This window comes from Bos indicus, chromosome 13 (genome assembly GCF_029378745.1).
Source record: "Bos indicus isolate NIAB-ARS_2022 breed Sahiwal x Tharparkar chromosome 13, NIAB-ARS_B.indTharparkar_mat_pri_1.0, whole genome shotgun sequence".
In the NCBI taxonomy this organism is placed as follows: domain Eukaryota; kingdom Metazoa; phylum Chordata; class Mammalia; order Artiodactyla; family Bovidae; genus Bos; species Bos indicus.
The window spans coordinates 56,392,517-56,405,629 of NC_091772.1; the positions used below are offsets into that span (position 1 = coordinate 56,392,517).

General features: G+C 43.9%; 1 long non-coding RNA gene and 1 pseudogene across 1 annotated transcript; one reads left to right on the forward strand and one right to left on the reverse strand.

Moving 5' to 3' along the window:
* The first annotated feature begins 744 nt into the window (after positions 1 to 744).
* On the forward strand, positions 745 to 6,407 carry LOC139186393 (uncharacterized). Its single transcript, XR_011569937.1, has 3 exons — positions 745 to 867; positions 1,249 to 1,367; positions 6,313 to 6,407. It is a non-coding gene; the product is annotated as an uncharacterized lncRNA (long non-coding RNA).
* Positions 6,408 to 6,484: 77 nt separating this feature from the next.
* LOC109567745 (large ribosomal subunit protein uL22-like) lies at positions 6,485 to 7,089 on the reverse strand (annotated as a pseudogene).
* Positions 7,090 to 13,113: the final 6,024 nt, after the last annotated feature.

Genomic DNA, 13,113 nt, shown 5'->3' on the forward strand with positions numbered 1-13,113 from the left:
TACTGGGGACTAGAGCAGACATCTTTGGGAGCCAATACTTGGCCCACCACAGGTTTCCCAGCGCACTACTCTAGAAGTCTTTACCATCTCTTCAGCTCCTTTCTCAAAATATCCAAGTTGTTGGGATAATCCTGACAGCCACCACTCTTTCCTCTTCTATTTGATGTGCAATCCCCATCCCTGATTCTCATGTTAGAACACAAATTCACAGAAAACAGCTCCGTTTGGACATAATCAGTGCTTTTTGGCTACCAGGTCCCTACTTCTGATAGCAGATAGACCCTGTCTGACTCCATGCCGCACTGCTAAGATGGGATATTGCTCGCTGTCTCTGTGCATACCCTGTCCACAGCATGGTGACCGCAGGTGAGAGGAATCCCAGCCTGGCAGCTCAGAGCTCCACAAGGGGTTTGTCCACAGAGAGACAGAGCCAGAGGAACTCTGCCTCACTTTTTTCAACAGAGCCCCAGAAGCCACACAGCCTCACTCCCACCACCTCTACCCAATACAGCCAGCACAAAGAATAGGGGCAGGGACTCGAACCTTGGAGGGGGCGGGGCAGAGTTCTGTAAGAACTTGTCGGGTGGGGGGGTATCGTCATGGTCTCTTGTGGAATCTGCAGTCTGCAGAATCTGCTGCCTCACTGTTTCCTGAACTCTGCTTCCATATTAGCTGATGCTTCTCCCCACCACACCTCCTGATGGTGTGATCCCCCACATCCTCCAGCCCAGCCGCAGACTCTATCAGGTTTCTGGGGCAGCAGAACTCATTCTGTCAGCAGCATGCATGACTCTGATGGACACTCAGACCAGCAGCCTCAGAACGTGATTCGCCCATGCAAAAACTCAGTCCCCTTCTTCCTTGAAGGTATGTCACACCTATCTGGCTATGTGGGGTGGCTAGGAAGGTTACATGAAGAATGAGGAGGCAGACCAATGAAAATGCCCCGCACCTGACCCTCACTATAAGAATGTGCCTAGTTTTAGGCAGGCAAGTGAAGAACTGACGCTTCTGATGTCCTAGAGGGCGGTGATGGAGTGGTGAATCAGAGATTTGAACCCAGGGGACCTAACCTCATACAACAATGTCTTTATGGCCATCCAAATGCGATGCCATAAAGGAACCAGCTTCTGCACCCCAAAAGCCCTCCTGAGAGTCACCTGGAGTGCTGTTCACACAGATTCTGGGGCCCCAACTCTCAGCTCCAGGCCTGGGCTGAGGGTCAGCATCTCTACCATTTCTCACAAGCTGCCAGGTACCAGCCTCAGCACTGCTGGTCCACAGCCTGCCTCTGAACAGCCCTGCGCTCTGGTGTCAGGACGGCGACACTGCCCCACTGCCCATGCTGCGTTACTGTAAAAAATCAAGTAAGAGAACCAAAAGCAAAAAGCGTAATTCTTTTTTCTCTGAATGTGGCAGGAAATCATTGCTCAAAGAATGAATGCAAAAAAAATGTGAACTTCTGCTAGAACACATAAATATGTATGTTTATGTATCATTTGTTTTAAATGTCTTTTTTATTTTACAAAGAAAATCAGTTTCAATTTAATAAAATCGTATGCAATTTTTAATTAAATAAAAAAAGGAAACAGAGCTCTGTAAGAGGAAAAGGCAGGTTATCATTGTTATTAATATTGATATTATCTTACTGGTCTGATTCACCTAGGTCACCGTCACCCATCCCCTCCTGGAAGTGATCCAGAATACCTGCCTGATGAGCTGGAGGCTGGAATTAGGAAATTAGGAAATTCCAGGCCATGTCTTTGGGAGCCCTGTTCTCACATTATTATTCTAATAAGAAATGCTAAGTGGCATCAATAGGAAGCCATGTGAACTGTCTGTGAAAAGAACTGCAGAACTTTTTTTTTTTTTACTATTATTGTTGCTTCAGTGTCTAGATATTTCATTGTAATGAGAGAAGTCACAGGCCTGGCTGAGACTTAATCTGGTATTTTGTGGTGTCGTGAGGAATATTTTTCCCTCCTAATCTCTGTTTAAAGTGTAAGTAAGAGTGCCTCTATCCAGCGCCGTGAACAAAACGCACAAAAGGATTCGGAAAGTAATAACAAAGATAAATAACTTGGCAATAAAATTTCAGCTCCAGTAATTTTCCATTTATATTTTCTCACTGAATCATGTAGTCCTGAGCATTGCGCTTTTAGCATCGGAGCTGCATCATGCAAAGTCATTTCATATCTAGAGCTTCCCAGAGAGCCCGGCGTCGAACCCCCTGCTCCGTGGACGCAGTGCAGTTAGTGAGTTACAGAGTTACACACTTTGCCCCAATAATGGGGCTTCCTATGCGATTTCCTTGTCTTTCTTAGGTAATCAATCTCAATGTCTCAGAGAGAATGAACTGTCAGTCAGCCCCTTTCTGCAAATGGGGCTTCAGATGCAATTACTTAGGCCACTTACGTTGTAAGCCAGTGCTGAGTGTGGTTTTTCTGGGTGTAACGCTACTGTGGTTTGCAGCCAGCAAGTGTGGGCCCTGCTAGCAAAGCCACTGTGTGCTTAGTCCCTCAGTCATGTCTGACTCTTTGCGACCTCAGGACTGTAAGCCTGCCAGGCTCCTCTGTTCATGGGATCTCCCAGGCAAGAACACAGGAGTGTGTAGCCATTTACTTCTCCAGGTGATCTTCCCCACCCACAGATCGAACCCACATCTCCTGCACTGGCAAGGGGATTCTTCACCACTCAGCCACCAGGGAAGCCCTGGAAAGTCTTCACCTTCGTTGTTATTCACTGATGAGTGTGTTTGTTCAGTTAAAATCTCCCCACCCCCACAAGGCCCACGCATGTGACAGCATCTTGAGGCAGGTCTCGTCTGCTTTCTTGCTGCATCCTGCCTGGGCTTGGGTGGAGTCCCTCAAAGATCCATGTTCTCGCAGAATCACAGGATGTGACCTTATTTGGATACACGCTGGGGTAAGGTGGCCCTTAGTGCAACGCGACTGGAGTATGAGACAAGGAGAGGAAAGCAGAGGTGCGCAGGAGAACTAACACCACGTGAGACAGAGTCAGGGGTGAGAGTGATGCAGAGTGAGCCGAGGAGAGGCACGGCTGGCCAGCCACAGTGGGAAGCTAGACAAGGCCAGGGCTGATGCTCCCCAAGCCTTCAGAGGGAGCAGGGCCCTTCCAATGCCTCAGTTTCAGACTTTGAGCCTGCAGAAACGTGAGACTTAGATTTCTGCTACACACGTCACTCAATTGTTGGGACTTTTTCGTGGCAGCTTCAGGAATCTACCGTAGGTCCATCACTGAGAGTGGCTGTTGCTAACAGCCATCCTGAGGGCTATATACATTAGTCCATGTCTCTGCCTAACTTTTAGTCTGTGGTCCCCAGGACTTGGAATTCACAAGCCTCAAGTGACTTAATTTGGCTACCCCCTGGAGAAGACCAAGGCTCTCAGAGCAGGAAATTCAAGCGGTCCCAGCCAACACCATTGGGGGTGGGGAGGTGAGGCAGGGAAGGAAGGAGCCAATATGATGGATGCACATCAAAGGGCAGGGTGCCTGTGTGGACCAAGGGGGCTCAGTCTCACTGGGGCCTTAGGGGCCAGTGTGGACAGCATGTCTTAGAGACTCCCAGCCATGCAGGCAAGACTGAAGGCTGACAGTGGGGACAGGACCCCAACAGCATCTGTTGCAACCCTGGAAAACTCACCTAGAATTGTCATTTTTTATGTACTCAAGTGGGAAACAAATACAATTTCCATCTAACTCCACTTCATAAAAGGACACTTTAACAGCAAAAGGTTGAAAGAGTATAATTTTAGAATAAAGGAGAGTCTTCTAGTCTTGAGTGTGTACTAAAGTCATTACCATCATCCTTGTTTTGTTGCTTGTTGTTGCTTGGAGGGAGGGGTTATTTAAGTAAACTTCCATTCTGGAGAATTTTTGTATTTACAGAAAAGTTGCAAAAATAGGGCAGAGTTCCTATATACTCTTCACCCAGCTTCTTGCAATGATGACGTCTTCTAAACATAACACATTTGTCAAAACTAAAAAATTAACCTTAGTTGTTGTAGTTCAGTTGCTCGGTCATGTCCAGCTCCTTGCGACCCCATGGACTGCAGCACGCCAGGCTTCCCTGTCCTTCATTATCTCCCGAAGTTTGCTCAAACTCATGTCTAGTGAGTCAATGATGCCATCCGACCATCTCATCCTCTGTTGCCCCCTTCTCCTCATGCCCTCAATCTTTCATAGCATCAGGGTCTTTTCCAATGAGTTAACTCTTTGTATCAGGTGCCCAAAGAATTGATAAAGTACTATTACCTACTTTGTCTTATTTTTTTTAATATTTCATAACTAAATAACACTAGTCCATGAATCAGTGTTTGAGAACCATTGCATTAATCTAACTTGATTAAGTAAAACATAGTATAAGTTTCCGGAGAAGGCGATGGCACCCCACTCCAGTACTCTTGCCTAGAAAATCTCATGGGTGGAGGAGCCTGGTAGGCTGAAGTCAATGGGGTCGCTAGGAGTCGGACACGACTGAGTGACTTCACTTTCACTTTTCACTTTTATGCATTGGAGAAGGAAATGGCAACCCACTCCAGTGTTCTTGCCTGGAGAATCCCAGGGATGGGGGAGCCTGGTGGGCTGCCGTCTATGGGGTCGCACAGAGTCGGACACGACTGAAGCGACTTAGCAGCAGCAGCAGCAGCAGTATAAGTTTCTCTCTGATAATTTTCTGTCTTACACATAAACATATGCATTGTGTACAAGGGATATAAATGCATACATTGTATACAAAAGTATGTGTGGTATACCATGCAGACAAAACAGGCATTGAAGGACAATAATTCATTTTCTGTTAATTAACAACTTTAAGATTTAATTGGTACAACTCACAGCTTTACCTATTTAAAATATATAATTCAATTATTTTTATATTTACAGGCGTATCTTGGAGATATTTTAGATTCAGTTACGGAACTAAATGATGATCACAATAAAGCAAGTCATAGGAATTTTTTGGTTTTCCAGTGATTATAAAAGTAATATTTACACTATAGTGCATTCTATTAAATATGTGATAACATTGTATCTTACCCACTCCAGTGTTCTTGCCTGGAGAATCCCAGGGACGGGGGAGCCTGGTGGGCAGCCATCTATGGCCGACATGACTGAAGTGACTTAGCAGCAGCAGCAGCAACACTGTATCTTAAAAAAACAATATACAGACCTTAAGTTTAAAATAACACTTGGAAAATGACACTAATGGACTTGTTTGAAGCAGAGTTGCCACAAAATTTCTATTTATTAAAAAGAAATGCAGTATCAGTGAAGCTTACTAAAGTAAAGCACAATAAAATGAGGCATGCCCATAGACAACTGTGAAACCACCATCATCATCTGATTTTAGGTCACTGTCATCACCCCAAAAAGAAATCACACACTCATCAGCAGTCACTCCCCAACCCTCCCTCCCCCAGCCCATCATATAAATGGAATCAAACACAATGCAACCTTTTGTGATTGCCTTCTTTCCCTTTGCACCATATTTGGGGACTCGTCCATGAGGTAGTGTCTATCAGAGCTCCTTAATAACCTCAAGGTATGCATAGACCACATTTTGTCAATTTACTCTCCAGCTGGTGGACATTTGCTGTTTCCACTTTGGATTTTTCTAAGTGATGCTCCTATGAAAAGTCTATGGGTTAAGTTTTATCAAACATGGAGAGAAAGTCAGCCAGCCGGGAAACCTCATTCCAGGATAAAAGGGCCGCGTGCACAGCCTCCAGGGAAGACTAAAGATTCATAGAGCTGAGAGGAACCTGCCTAAGCCCCATTCGACCAGGCAGAGCGGGGTGTACTGAGCCTGCCCCGCACTGCTGGCCAGCTCTGTCTAGGATGTTCCCATTGAATCCCTTCCACAATCCTGCAACAAGGCCCTCATGCTACAGATGGGGGACAGAGGTTGCCCAAGGTCACAGGCTAGGAGAGGCTCCACCAGGAACCCCCTAAACTCCAGCTTTCTTAGCTGCAGAGACTGCATTCTCGGGACTTCCCTAGTGGTCCAGTGGCTAACACTCCACAGTTCAATGCAGGGGGCCCGGGGTTGATCCCTGGTCAGGGAACTAGATCCCACATGCCACAATTAAGAGTTTGAATGCTAGAACGGAAGACCCTGTGTGCCACAACTAAAACCCAGTGCAGCCAAATAACTTTATTAGTAAAAAGAAGACTACATTCTCACTGGGGACATCTATGGAGATTCTGGGGGAATCACAGGGTAGGGAAAGGCAGACCCCAGTGGGCCCAGTGACGTGTGCAATGTTTTTTCTTGCTGACCACCCTTTGCAGGACCGTCCGCCCAGCTGCTCCCTCCCCCAACAACCAGCCTTCTTGCAGCCAGAAGACCCTGGTACCAGCTGTGGAATCACTAGTCACCAAATCCCTACCATCTCTTTTTTGTGTGTGTGCTAACACTTGAAATACATTTACTAATTAAGACAACCAACACTTTTACTTGCATTTATTTTTTGCGGCATTTATTCCCGGGCCATAAGTGTTTGTCTCTTCAGTTTCTTCTGGGATATCTTTTTCTTCTGTGCAACCTCCTCTTCTGGTTTAGGAACGATCTGTTCTTTTTCAGTAAGGATCATCTCAATGTGGCAGGGGGAGCTCATGTAGGGGCTGATCCGACCGTGAGCTCTGTAAGTCCTGCGCCGCGTCTTGGGGGCTTTGTTCACTTGGATGTGCTCAATGACGAGAGAATCTACATCCGAGCCCTTAAGTTCAGCATTACTCTCTGCATTTTTGAGCACGTGTAGTAAAAATTCAGCACTCTTTTTAGGCCGCCAACCCTGCGTCCAGCCCTGCTGGGCCCGTGCACACCTACCAGCTCCACCGTTTTAACCACGGAATGGCACGCATTGCTTCTTTAAAGTGACATCCTTCAGATACTTGGTGGTTTTTGGATATGCATACCCTTTATGGCCTGGGCAGTTTCATGAGTGTTCTTAAAGTGAACACGAAGATTTGAACCTCTTGATTTGCATGATTTTGTGGGGTTTTCTGGGTCAAGTGAATAGCGCACCATTTTTAGGGGTCACCTCAGGCTGCTTACCGGAAAGGCCCCACCAACATGGCCTTCCTAGCTAAGGTTTTACCTCTCCAGAAGACAGTCTCCCTGAACCAAATCTCACTAATAAACGCTGAGAAATACATCTTAACAAAGGCCTTGCCGAGATGCCTCTGCAGGAGCGCATATGTTAAAAAGTCCCACCCACCCCAAACAAAAAGGGTTTTTCTCAGCAGGGCAAAATACCCTGCTGTCCTGCACAGCAGGTCCACTGATTACCACCCGGAAGGAGGCTGCATTTAAGCAGGTGCTGTCACTTGGTTCTTCCTTGGAGAAAAATGCAGATCTTCCTGGCATATTTAAAATATGCCATTAGTTGCTGAACGTTGTCTTGATTTGGAAAGAAAAAAAAAAAAATAGGAGCACATAATTGGAGACTCCCTTTTACCCTGAAGATGTCCCAGGAAATATGGGAGGAAACCAATGGAGTGTGACTGTTTGTCACCAGAGCTGACTGGTGACAGCAGATGTGAGCACCAAGCAGAAAGCTGCAGTCTTGGAAGGAGCACTCTCAGCACAGATGTTGCCAGGGCTCAGGGCACACCCCGGGTTTGGCACTCAGGGAATCACATTGTTTTATTGCAGGGCCGGAAAATCCGCTTTTGGGCTGCAGAGCCAAATTGTGGGACCACGATGGCTGTGCTCAGCAGGCCACATGGGCGTCCACTCTGCCTGGCAGCTGTGGTACAAAAGCACATCTTTGTAAGCACAGCTTTCAGACCAACTGTCCCCTGCATGGGCGAAGTCAAGAGGCTTACTTACTCACGGCTCCCCCTCTGTGGCTTCATGGTTCATGTTCAAATTTACCTGGGCTTGTTCCCCACATCACTGCCGAATAGACAAGAGAGTCTGCCAGGACGTCCCCAGTTGTGGGTCAGAGGGTGAGAGGAGCAGGCTACCTTGCCTCTGCGGTAGGTTCAAAGGGCAAGGATGGGGCCCTGCAGGTACTCTCAACTGCAGCTCATCTCAGGTACCACAGAGACACAGCATACCTTGTGCTTTCTTTCTTCTTCTTCTTTTTTTTTTTTTTTAAACCAACCTTCAACTAAATTGTGCCCATTGAAGTTACAACTGGGCTTTCCTGGTGGCTCAGACAGGAAATAATCTACCTGCAATGCAGAAGACTTCCTGACTGGTCAGGAAGATCACTGGAAAAGGAAATGGCCACCCATTTCAGTATGCTTGCCTGAAAAACCCCACGGACAGAGGAGCCTGGTGGGCTATACAGTCCATGGGCTTGCAAAGACCTGGACACAATTGAGCATACACAAGCCCACACGTGGAATTAATTATAAATAAAAATCTGTATGCAGGTCAGGAAGCAACAGTTAGAACTGGACATGGAACAACAGACTGGTTCCAAATAGGAAAAGGAGTACGTAAAGGCTGTATATTGTCACCCTGCTTATTTAACTTATATGCAGAGTACATCATGAGAAACTCTGGGCTGGAGGAAGCACAAGCTGGAATCAAGATTGCCGGGAGAAATACCAAGAACCTCAGATATGCAGATGAACCACCCTCTTGGCAGAAAGTGAAGAAGAACCAAAGAGCCTGTTGATGAGAGTGAAACAGAAGAGTGAAAAAGTTGGCTTAAAGCTCAACATTCAGCAAACTAAGATCATGGCATCTGGTCCCATCACTTCATGGCAAATAGATGGGGAAACAGTGGAAACAGTATCAGACTTTGTTTTTCTGGGCTCAAAAATCACTGCAGATGGTGATTGCAGCCATGAAATTAAAAGATGCTTACTCCTTGGAAGGAAAGTTATGACCAACCTAGACAGCATATTAAAAAGCAGAACTATTGCTTTGCCAACAAAGATCCACCTAGTCAAGGCTATGGTTTTTCCAGTGGTCTTATATGGATGTGAGAGTTGGACTATAAAGACAGCTGAGCACAGAAGAATTGATGCATTTGAGCTGTGGTGTTGGAGAAGACTCTTGAGAGTCCCTTGGACTGCGAGGAGATCCAACCAGTCCATCCTAAAGAGATCAGTCCTGGGTGTTTATTGGAAGGACTGATGTTGAAGCTGAAACTCCAATACTTTGGCCAACTCATGCGAAGAGCTGACTCATTGGAAAAGACCCTGATGCTGGGAAAGATTGAGGGTAGGAGGAGAAGGGGATGACAGAGGATGAGATGGTTGGATGGCATCACCGACTCAATGGACATGGGTTTGGGTGGACTCTGGGAGTTGGTGATGAACAGGGAGGCCTGGTGTGCTGCAGTTCATGGGGTTACAAAGAGTCGGACATGACTGAGCGACTGAACCGAACTGAAAATTTACAACACATACATAAACATGCCAGGTTCTGCAGAGAAACATCTAGCCTTAAAGTAAGCCTCTTCCTGACTTGAGCGGTCTGAGGAGTGGGAACAGGTGTCTGCAGTCAACACCCTGTCCCCTCAAGTCCCAGTGTTAAACCAGACAGGCTCTAAAACCATAAAGGGGTTAACCAAGACAGACCGCGTATCTAAACATGAATGCATTATAACATCAGAGAGCAGTGTGGGCAGAGATAGATATCTGTTTGTTTTTTCCTGATGCTGGTGACAGTATTTGTTATGTGTGTTTTTTATTGAAGGAGTTTTTCTCATAGATAACCCAATACAAATTATTTGAAAGAAAATGTATTTTGTTATTACTTGGAATAAAAATGGCAATAATGTCGGAATGAAATGCAGATAAAAAATGAGATCATAGAATAAAGGATATAGAACTTGGCAATTTAAGCAAAGCCACTTAAACGAAGGTGATTTGTGAACAGGCTGGAAAAGATGCCTCAACTAATGGGTTTTAACCACCTACTGTGGGCTGGGAAAATTTTAAGTCATCCTTCATTTTAACTGACAATTGTTTAATGCAACTTATAAAAGAAAATATTCATTTGGTGGGAAGGTCCCCAGAGAGGGCATTACGATGGGAGGAAACACAAGTGTATAAATTAATCCGGGGCTGGCATACCTTCTTCCTTGCCACCTTCCTGACCTGGGCAGGAGAGATGCTCTCTCCCCGAACATCCTTTCTGCTCAGGTGATAAGGGCACATGGCAGTTACAGCCAATGAGATATTAATCACAGTCTTATAGGTGTTAGGAGTTCTGAGACAGAAACAGCTAGCACAGACCTTCCCTTATTCTTATTGCCTTGAATGTCAATATGATGACTGGTGCTGTGGCAGCCATATCGTCACTATGAAGAGGAGACTGGCAGAGATCTTAGCTCCGACACTGTTGAGCTACTGAACCAATGCTTAGAACTGCCTATCTCAGGCTTCTCATCTTTTAAGAAAAGTAAATCCTTAGTTATTTAAGCCACAGTGAGTATGGCTTCTGTTTCTTTTAGCCAAACTTTTTATTAACTGGTATATTCCTTTTATTGTGTGAAGGGGACACAATGGATATTTGTCCTTCTTGACATTAATAACTACAGAAATATATGTTTTGGTGTTTCTTTTAACACTTAAAGGTAACTATTAATGGCAATAAAAAGCAGGACAAATCTTCACGATCACTTGACAAAATGACTAAAGACAATATAAACCATGTAGCAAAGACAACAAGGAAGCATAAATACAGAAAACAGGATGACGCAAAGAAGATAAAGTATATCATATCTATTATAACAAAAAGTGAGTGGGTTAAACTTTGCATTCTGATAGAATACCTCATATTGGTAAGCCCATATCCAAGCATGTTTACAAAAGACAGACCAACAAAGTGACAAAGAAAAGTTAATGGTAGGAGTACTTACAAAAGTACTTGTATATTTAGAGTAAGGTATTTTATGAGGTTAACTGAGAAAATCTTATCGTTGCCTCCTACATAGATGTAGGCATAGAAAGGCATCTAAGGAAATTCAACGTTCATTTTCTGACAAAAACTTCTTAGCAAAATCAAATCAGAAGGAAATTTGCTGTCATGGTAAAGAATAACTATCTTCATGTAATATCACACGGAACAGTAAAATACTTACAGCCTTTCATTTATGTCTATAAAAAGGCAAAAATCCTCACCATCTTTGCACTTATCACTGTTCTATGAAAAGTAATTAAACATTCTAAAATGATCTGTTGTAAAGTTAGAGACAAAGATCATTATTTTCATACTTAAAACTCAAAAAGTCTACCTAGAAAACAAAAGAAAACCATCTAAAAAGTTACTGGAGTATTGAAGAGAGATTACTAAGTGACTTGCTAATAAATAAATCCACATAATAACCAGTGATAAAAATATAATAAAGATTCCATGTATAAGAGCCACAAAATATATCTCAGGATAATCTTGACAACAAATGTCTAAGACTTCATAAAAATATTTTAAAGCTTTTATTTTAAAGAAACACAAAAGATGAAGAAATAGCAAGATGTATTATATTCTTGAACAAGAAAGCATGATGTAGCAAAACTATCAAGACTTCTAAAATTGAACTACACATTTCATGAAATTCCCATTGAAATCCCAACATGGGTTTTTCTGAAGCTTGATAACATGATTCTAAAATTTACCAAGAAGAATAAATGCATAAGATCAGCCTTAAAGTTAGGAGATGGGAGGAGGGGGAGATAGGGAGAGAAATAGGAAGAGATGGGGAGACGTGGAGGGAGGGAAGAAAGGAAGGAGGGAGGGAGGGTAAGAGCACAAGTGTGGATTATCTCACAAAACATGAACACTAGATTAAAATAGTCTGCTCCCATCTAGAAACAATCAAAGAGATCGCTGGGACAGAAGAAAAATTTAGAAACAAACCCAGGGATGTGCTGGGTGCTGAGTTGCTTCAGTCATGTCCGATTCTGCAACCTCATGGACTGTAGCCCACCAGGCTCCTCTGTCCATGGGATTCTCCAGGCAAGAACACTGGAGTGGGTTGCCATGCTCTCCTCCAGGGGATCTTCCTGACCCAGGGATTGAACCTGCATCTCATGTCTCTGGCATTGGCAGGCACATTCTTTACCACTAGCGCCACCTGGGAAGCCCAGTTAAACCCAGGGATAGTTTGTGATAAAAGTGGATAATTCAACAGATGTGATGACCAGGTGATCATTTAGGGTAAAACAAAGCTGGCTTTCTGGTTCATGACTTACACTTAAGTAAATTCTCTGTGGATTAATGACCACAGTGTTAAAAGGGAAGTGGTAACTCGGAGATAATATTTTTATTAAGTTCTTAATACAGAAAGAGATCTCCTAAATAAGAAATCCAGAAAGACCTCCATAAAAGATGTTCAAAAGTTCTGAATAGGTAATCACAAAAGGAAATTCAAATGTTCAAATAGCAGAAACTAAATGAATTCAATATAGCATTTGTCACTTAGAAGCTTGAGAGACATTTTGAAAGCTAAGATGCTTATTCAGTACTCAAGTAAACATGAAATGGACAATGTATAGAGCTGGGGAACAAAAATTAACAGAATGCATTATGGACAGAATTTGATGCTATCAACCTCATAGGAAAATATCCTGAGAAATATTCTCGGATGAAGACAAATAAATTAAGAATGAAGACGTCAGAGAACTGATAGTTACAATGGTAAATATAGTTACCATGATAGTTACAATGGTAAATACTGGTGAAAAATCTGAAGTGCCAAGAACAAAGGTATGGCGATCTAAATTATGGCAGGTTATGTAGCCATAAAAATTGCAGAGTTTTTAATGGCATGGGAAAAAATGATGGACAGACAAAGGCTATGGGACCATTCAGATGTAAGATATTGATAAGGAAGAAGAGAAAGAGGGTGGTGGGGAAGAAATAGAGAATCTGGGATGAAGTGACTAAAATGTTCAATGTCTCTACTGAATGGCTGAGCTGACCAGAAAGACTACCAGGGCACCACTTGTTCAATCACCCCACAGCTGAATGTATGGTCAGCACAGTGTCTGTGTATCTGTGTCTGTTTTAAGCATCCATTCCCTTCTTCATTCTCTCCTTCCTGTATGCACGGGTCAAGTTGTGTGTAACACACATAGAGATGGAGGCAGACACTTTCTCTCCTCCCACTCCTGGGAGCACACAGG